The sequence below is a fragment of the Chionomys nivalis genome, chromosome X, assembly GCF_950005125.1.
Source record: "Chionomys nivalis chromosome X, mChiNiv1.1, whole genome shotgun sequence".
In the NCBI taxonomy this organism is placed as follows: domain Eukaryota; kingdom Metazoa; phylum Chordata; class Mammalia; order Rodentia; family Cricetidae; genus Chionomys; species Chionomys nivalis.
This window is the reverse complement of record NC_080112.1, coordinates 99,457,424-99,465,258: the sequence shown is the minus strand read 5'-3', so window position 1 is coordinate 99,465,258 and position 7,835 is coordinate 99,457,424. Positions and strand designations below refer to the sequence as shown.

The following is a 7,835-nucleotide window of genomic DNA, read 5'->3' as shown; positions in this document are numbered from 1 at the left end:
TTTCCTAATATATGCACACAAATCTATAATTTTACTGTTAAGCAGTGTCTTATTTTAAGGATTTTGGTGTTTCATTTTTATCATCATTCTTTTCAAAGTACATTTTAAAAAATTTTCCTAATTTGTCTTTTATTAATTTATTTAGAAGCTGTATTCATTTTATTGATTTCTTATTGTATTACATTGTATTCTGAAAAGAATGTTGTTTGTTCTCTTAAGTGTGCTAACTTATAGTTTATGGCTCATAATATAGTGCATTTTGATAGTGTTTCTTAGGAGATTGAGCATGATGTATATCTTGGTATTTATAGAAGAAATATTCTATAGACATCGATTAGATCAATTTGACTGTAAGTGCTATTCTGTATAACTATACTGTTTTTATTCTTTGAGACAGGGTTTCACTATGTAGTCCTGACTGACTCAGGAAGTTTGCTGTGAGATTGTATCTCCTAGTAATGTCAGAAAAGTCTCATCAGCATGACTGCCTAAACATGAGCTGAACAAGGACACCAATACACATGCTAACATGACCAGGGGAAAGCCCAAGAGGCCTCAACCCTACACAAAGAACTATAGACAGCAAAGGAATGGGATGCTGAGAGTGGGAGAAATAGTTTTTCACAAGGAAGAGCACACTAATTGGTTATCATTATGTAGACTAAGCAGGTTATATTTATGTATTTATAAATGTATGCATATCATGGTTTTATGTAACAACAGGGTTTTTTTTTGTTTTGTTTTGTTTTGTTTTTTTGGTTTTTCGAGACAGGGTTTCTCTGTGGCTTTGGAGCCTGTCCTGGAACTCTGTAGCCCAAGCTGGCCTCAAACTCACAGAGATCCTCCTGTCTCTGCCTCCTGAGTGCTGGGATTAAAGGTGTATGAAAAAAAGAGGCCATGAATTTTAAAGAGGGCAAGAGAGGACATATTGCAGGGTTTGGGGGGAGTAAAGGGAAACAGGAAAATGATGCATTAATAAAATATAAAAAAGAAAACAATACAAAGAATCAATAAATCTAAGAGGGCTGGTTCTTTGAGAAGAAAAAACTTGAAGATATTTTTATTTTATTTATGTATGTGTTTCTGTGTAGGGACTGTCTGTATTCATTCATGTGTGTGCATGCACATGCGAATGCAGCAATCAGAAGAGAGCACTCTTATCATGCTCTGATTTTTCCTTTGAGGTAGGAATCTCACCCTTAGACTTGGGCCGACAAGCCCCAACAATCCTCATGGCCTTACAGCCCTCAGAGCTAGGATTCCTTGTGTTTATGGAGATATCAGGCTTATTATGTGGTTTCTGGGATCGCAACTCTGGTCCTCATGATTGCAGAACAAGCCTTCTTTACTCAGCAGTCTCTAAAGTAGATTCCAATAAAAAAGATAGTTCCATCTTCATTTGTTTTTATGCATGCTGAATTTATCTATCTTTTAATTAGAGTGTTCAGAAAATTCACATTTACAGTGAATTTTGGAGTCTGGAGAAATAGCTTAGTAGTTAAGATCAGGTACTGCTCAGAGGACTTGGAGTTTGGTTTGCTGCACTCACTCCAGCTCTAGGGGATCCAAAGCCTTCTAGCCTACTAGGGACTTGCACTCATGCACATACCGCCCACAGACATGCACACAAGTACACATGATTAAAACTTTAGAATATTTACAATAAGTATTGAGATGTTTGGATTAGTACTTACCTCCTTTGTCACTACATTTTAGATGTTTCCATGTTCTTACCTTCATGGTTTTTTTTTCTTTTTGCCTTGTCTATTTTTAATTTAGGATTTACAAAATTATTACATTTACCATTTTAGCTCATTAATTTACACTTTCCTTGAATTTTTGGTTATTCTAGAACTTGTTATATATGCCATCAAGTATTTTACAATGCATTTCAAGTGATACTGTGCTGCTTCATAGGTATTTCACATGCTTTATGACAAAGGATTAAGTTGTCCCTCCTATCCATTGATACACTGCCTTCATTGATATCAAGTATTCATGAGCAATAATTATGGAATGCAGTAGTTTTTTATTGTTAGTTTGGACAAATGTTATTTACCAATCAACTATTAAAAATAAAATATGTTAAAGTTTAATTTACCTATTCTTAAACACCTTCATGTTCTAATAATATAGATCTACATTTCTAACTTACACAACTTTCATTTTTTCTGAAGAATTTGTTTTAACACTTTTTTTTTTAAAGAAAGGCTTACCAGCATCAAATTCTTTCAATTTTTGTCTGAAAAAAGTATTTCACATTTACCCAAGAAATATCATTTGGCTGAATAGAAGATTACAAGTTACAAATGGTGGGTTCTATTTTTTAACATTTTATATAATTTACTGTACTCGCTTAATAATTGTAGTTTCCAAACCAAAATCCATGTAATTCCTATTTTTATTCCTATGCATACTTGTTCATTTAGGAATTATTTACTACCATAAGAATCCCCTGAACTATGCATATTCATCGTTTTCTTCATTGTGAGGGGCTGGGGAAAGTGCTGGCTGTACTAGCATAAGGACCAGGGTCCAGAGCTCCAGAATCCTTGTAATTGCAGACATGGTAGCACGTATCTGTAGTCCCAGAACTCCTACAGCAAGATGGAAAACAGCACCAGGAAGCTGGCCAACTAGCTAACCTGGTGTATGCAGTAGTAAAGAAGAAGAGCTTCTGTCTTAAAGAAGATAGAAGGGAACAGAGAAAAAGGTAGAGCTCAATAAAAATTAATTTAAAAAAGACAGAAGGGAAGAATTCATGCTGGCGGTTGTTCTCTGACATCCACATACATGCCCAGTGCATGCCTGTCCACACACACTTCCACATACATGCCCAGTGCATGCTTGTCCACACACACACACACACTTCCACATACATGCCCAGTGCATGCCTGTCCCCCCCCCCACACTTCCATATACATGCCCAGTGCATGCCTGTCCACACACACACACTCACACACTTCCACATACATGTCCAGAGCATGCCTGTCCACACACACACACACAGAGAGAGGGGGGGGAGCAGACAGACAGAGACAGAAGGGAGAAGGGTTGGGGAAGGAGGAAGGAGAAGAGATAACTAGACTTGATGAGGATATAAAGAAAAGGGAAGCTTTTTTTACATGGTTGTTGAGGAAGTAAATGAATATAAGACAGAAAATGAAACAGATCATTTAAAAGATAAAATATGATCCAACAACTCACATGTGGGTGTATCTGTTGTGTGACAGATTTCTGGGGAGATGTGAACAAATGGGAACGGACAACAGATCAAAGTAAGGATATAAAGTCCACCTTGGTGAGCCAATTAATTTTATTGGGGTTACTTTCAATAATGTGGGTGAGGGGTTACAGAAAAGAGCTATATCACCAAAACCCATCCAACATAGCAGCCTACAAAATTAAGAAATCTGGAGCACAGTACACAGCTGCTGGCAGCACAAATTGGAGAGTCCTTTCCAGGCAGCTCAGGTACTCTCACCCTCTTCAAAGCAATCTGGCTGTTCTTTGAGGCTTCCAAGCAGCATGGCTGGTCTGCCTCTTCCAGGCAACTCGACTTCTCTGTGTCTTTTAAGTGACTTGTCTGGTCTGAGAGTGTCTCTCAGTAGTCCTTCCAGCTTGTATATGCTTGGGAATGGGGCTGAGAGCTAGTGACTCTGCTTAGTTTCAGGGACTTCCCAGGTCGTCTAAATTGTGTTTTTCCTGTGCTCTGGGAGCTTCGCTGAAGGACAGGATGATTCCCATACCCGCCTTAGAACATCCAGTTGTTTCACCTCCTTTAAAATTCCCATGTCTTAAGGAGCTTTCCTTCAAGTTGGGCAGTTTAATCCCAGAGGAATTGCTAGACAACAATATCCAAAGGAAATGAAAGCAGTATGCTACAAAGATATCTGCACTTCAATACTCAGTGCAGCACTGTGCAGTGAAGTTCAGATTTAGAAACAAATGTAATCTAACAACTCATGAACAGAGAAATTCTCTTCACCATTTTGTGAGGAAAGAATCCTTCCATTTGAGACAATGTGGCTGAGGCTGGAGGATGTTATGCGTGAACCTGGAGGAAACAAGTAGGCAAAGGAAGATGGATAATGTATGCTCCCACTTTTATGTAGAATGCAATAGATCTAAATTCACAGAAGGAGTTGAAGGATGGCTACAAGTACTTGGTCAAAAGTTATAAATATTTGGTTAGATAGGAAAATAAGTTCAAGGGATCAGTTGTTCCTCATGGTAACTATAGCTAATAATAATATATTGTATACTTGGAAAAATGCTAAGAAGAATGAGATCTATGTCTGGTTCTAATCAGAAAAAGACAAGTTTTTGAAGATTAACTGAATTTAACCATTCCACAATGTATATATACCTCAAAGTAAAATGTTGTATATGATAATACATTAGGATTTTTGTCTATGAAATAAACAAGCCAGACCTGTTCACATACAGTGCATTCCCAGCACTTGTGAAACTGAGGCATGAGGACCATCACTTTGAACCAGACTAATTCCACAGGGAGACACTGTCTACAAAGTAAAAAACAAAAGCAAAAAAGGAGCCCCAAACTAAATCCCAACATTTTCATCAAGTGTGAATTGAAAATAAACTGGATGTATAATTAGTGAAAGTATCGTGCTCTCTTTTTGTCCCTTCCATTTTAATTGAAATACATACAAATACTTAAAATAGAGAAAAGTAGGTAGATTGCACTGAACCAATTTAAATCTAAAAACGAAAGCATCAGCACAGGCATGGACCATCCTCATCATGAAGGGCTGAGCACAGGAGCCTAGCTGGGGTCAGACTGGAGTGAGTATACATTGAACACTGATCACTCTGAAGACCCTCATCATTGGCAAGAGTTGGGTGGGCAAATCCAGACTGGTACTGAACCTCACAGATGATACTTCTGATCCAGAACCTGTAGCAACAATAGGTGTTGACCTTAAAGTGAAAGACCATTTCAGTAGATAGAAATAAGGCTAAATTTACAACATGGAAAACTGCTGGCCACTAGAGGTTTAGAGCATTGACTCCCGGCTATTATAGTGGTACACAAGGTATTATATTAGTGTATGACATTGTGGCGGTGTAAATGAATGTAGACAGATTATATAGATATATACAGCTTTAATAAGGAAATAGACTTACAGGACCACAGGTTCCCGTGGAGAACAGGAAAAACGGAGCAAAAGAAAGGGCTGTTGGGATCACGCCCGGCAGATTTATCCGTAAACATTAGCCCAAGGCGAACACGCCCCCAAGGGGTGGGGCTATATCCCTACATGACATCATAAGAAAAGACACCTTCGTTAAAGTGGGTAGTTGGATACACAAAATGATATTGTTAACATGCAAGTTGGGAATAAAATTAAAAAAAAATCTTGGATAGAAATGAAGGCCTGAAATCTGCATAAAAGCATTCCATGTTATTTATAGAGGCGAGGCTAAAAACTTGTGACTCTTCAATGTATCTTTGAGGAACTTGTTGAATAGATCCCTTAGACACCTGGGCTGTGGGAAGGTGATGGAGGTGGGTCTTGTATTAATCTGTTGCTTTCATCGGTTAATTAATAAAGAAACTGCCTAGGCCCACTTGATAGACCAACCCTTAGGTGGGTGGAGTAAACAGAACAGAATGCTGGGAGAAATAAGCCGAGTCAGGGGGTCGCCATGATTCTCCCACTCCAGACAGATGCAGGTTAAGATCTTTCTTGGTAAGCCAGCTCATGGTGCTACACAGAATATTAGAAATGGGTTAGATCAATATGTAAGAGCTAGCCAATAAGAGGCTGGAACTAATGGGCCAGGCAGTGTTCAAAAGAATACAGTTTCCGTGTAATTATTTTGGGGCATAAGCTAAACCATGCGGGCTGCCGGGTGCCGGGGACGCAGCCCCGCCGCTCATATTACAACAGGAAGGTGAGGCCCAGAACAAAGAAATGAAGCTGACACACAAGGAAGAGGAGCCTGTGTTATTACTCTTTTGTGTAATAAACTCTGGGAATTCCATCTCTCAAATGTTTAGTCAGGTAGTGACATCTCTTTGTATAGACTCTTAACTGCTAATTAGAGGCCTTGAAGTTTGCACATAATTGTTTTTGTCATGGCAATGAGTATTTTCAAGAAAACCCATTCAATAGCTTTCTCAGATGAAGTGTTATGGTAAGCATACAAAGTCTTCCATCTGTAGATTTTTGAAAACATACTTTTTTATTGATCCTTTGAGAATTTCACATCATGCATCCCAATCCCACTCACCTCCCAGTCCCTCCATATGCATCCCCCACCCCTGCAGCAGGACCCCTCCAAATTAAAAACAAAACAACAACAAAATCTTCACCTTGCTCCTCTGTCTTTCCAACCCCTCTTCCTTCATCCTAGTGGCATTGGGAGCTGTGACGTGCCACGCAGTACACCCTTTTCTTCAGTCAGCCCCACTCACAAAATGTGCATTGCAATGAGTCATTGGTCTGGTTCCAGGTCCCTATAAAACCATCATCACTGGACCCTCACCAAAACTCCTCTTGGATATCCTGTTCTTGCCCTGAGTCATGGAGATCCTGTGGTTATTGCCCTGCAGGACCAGTTCCTTTGTGCACTCCAGCAGATCACAGATGGGGTAGATGCTGGGGATGGCAACCCAAGGCCCAGGATGTGGGTCTGGGTGGTAGCTGAGCTGGTCAGTCACACCACTGAGAGTGCCTCCCTCAGGTGAAGGGCAGAGCCACCTCTTCAAGATCTATGCCTTTGGTGAAGGGTGGGGCCATCTGACTCTCCCAAGTGTAGTGCCAGGGGCCAGCTCTGGGGTTGGGGGAAGGCAGCTCTCCTGCTGCAGGGTCTAGGGAGGGGCAGGGCCTGTGAGAGACTGAACCAGCTCAGCAGGCCTCTCAGATTTCAACAGGAATGGTTCCTATTAACCCCTGTGGTAACATGGGCCATGGACATCATCACAGACCCCACCTTCAGCAAGAACATGAACCCATATATCCAGGACCTTTGGCCTGGATGTCACCATGGCTCCAGTGGCAGCGCAGGCCACTCATATCAGTAAGGCCCCAGTGGCAGCAAGGCCCTCAGACACCAGCATGATCTCAGGTGGCATTCCAGACCCCAGGGATCACAGAGCCGTACATGGCAACAGTAGCTATAGACATCAACCCAGACCCTGGCTGCCGCTGGACCATGGGCTCAGACATGCCCATGGCAGCAGCCTGGGCCCAGATGATACCATGGCCTCAGGTGGCAGTGTGGGTCACTCAGATTGGCGTGACCCTTAGACACCAGCATGGCCCCAGATAACAGCCCAGACCCCAAGTATTTACATGGCCTTCAGTGAGATCAGGAGCCAGAGGCATGTATATCAACCCATGTCATCCTGTGCCCCCCTCACAGTGGCAACACAGACCACTCAGATCAACATGGCCCCAGTAGTATCATGACCCCAAAATGTCCAGGTGGTGGCCCAGACCCTGGGGCATCCCCATAGCCTTGGTGTGGCAACATGGGTCATGGATGTCAGCGTAGACCTTGGCTGTCAGAGACCCAGATATGGCTGTAGTCAGCAGCTCAGGCCCGGGCATCACTCTGGTCCCTAGTGGCAAGCAGGCCATCAGCATCAGCCGATTTCTCACAATCCTGGCTTCTTCAGACCTGCCTCTTACCACAGCATATGAACCATTCTGCCTTCCTTTCTCTCCCGTTTCTCCACCACATGCTTGCTCATCATAATGGCCCCTCCTGGGCAAGCCTGTGGATGCTTCAGGTGGGCTGGATCGTGAGGACCCAGACTGCCCCATAGGAGTCTTTTGCCAATCTGAGGCACGTAGGCTAAG

At 41.8% G+C, this 7,835-nt stretch overlaps 1 pseudogene; it reads left to right on the top strand.

Moving 5' to 3' along the window:
* Positions 1 to 4,824: 4,824 nt before the first annotated feature.
* LOC130868537 (uncharacterized) overlaps positions 4,825 to 7,835 on the top strand; it is a 66,973-nt pseudogene continuing 63,962 nt past the window's right edge.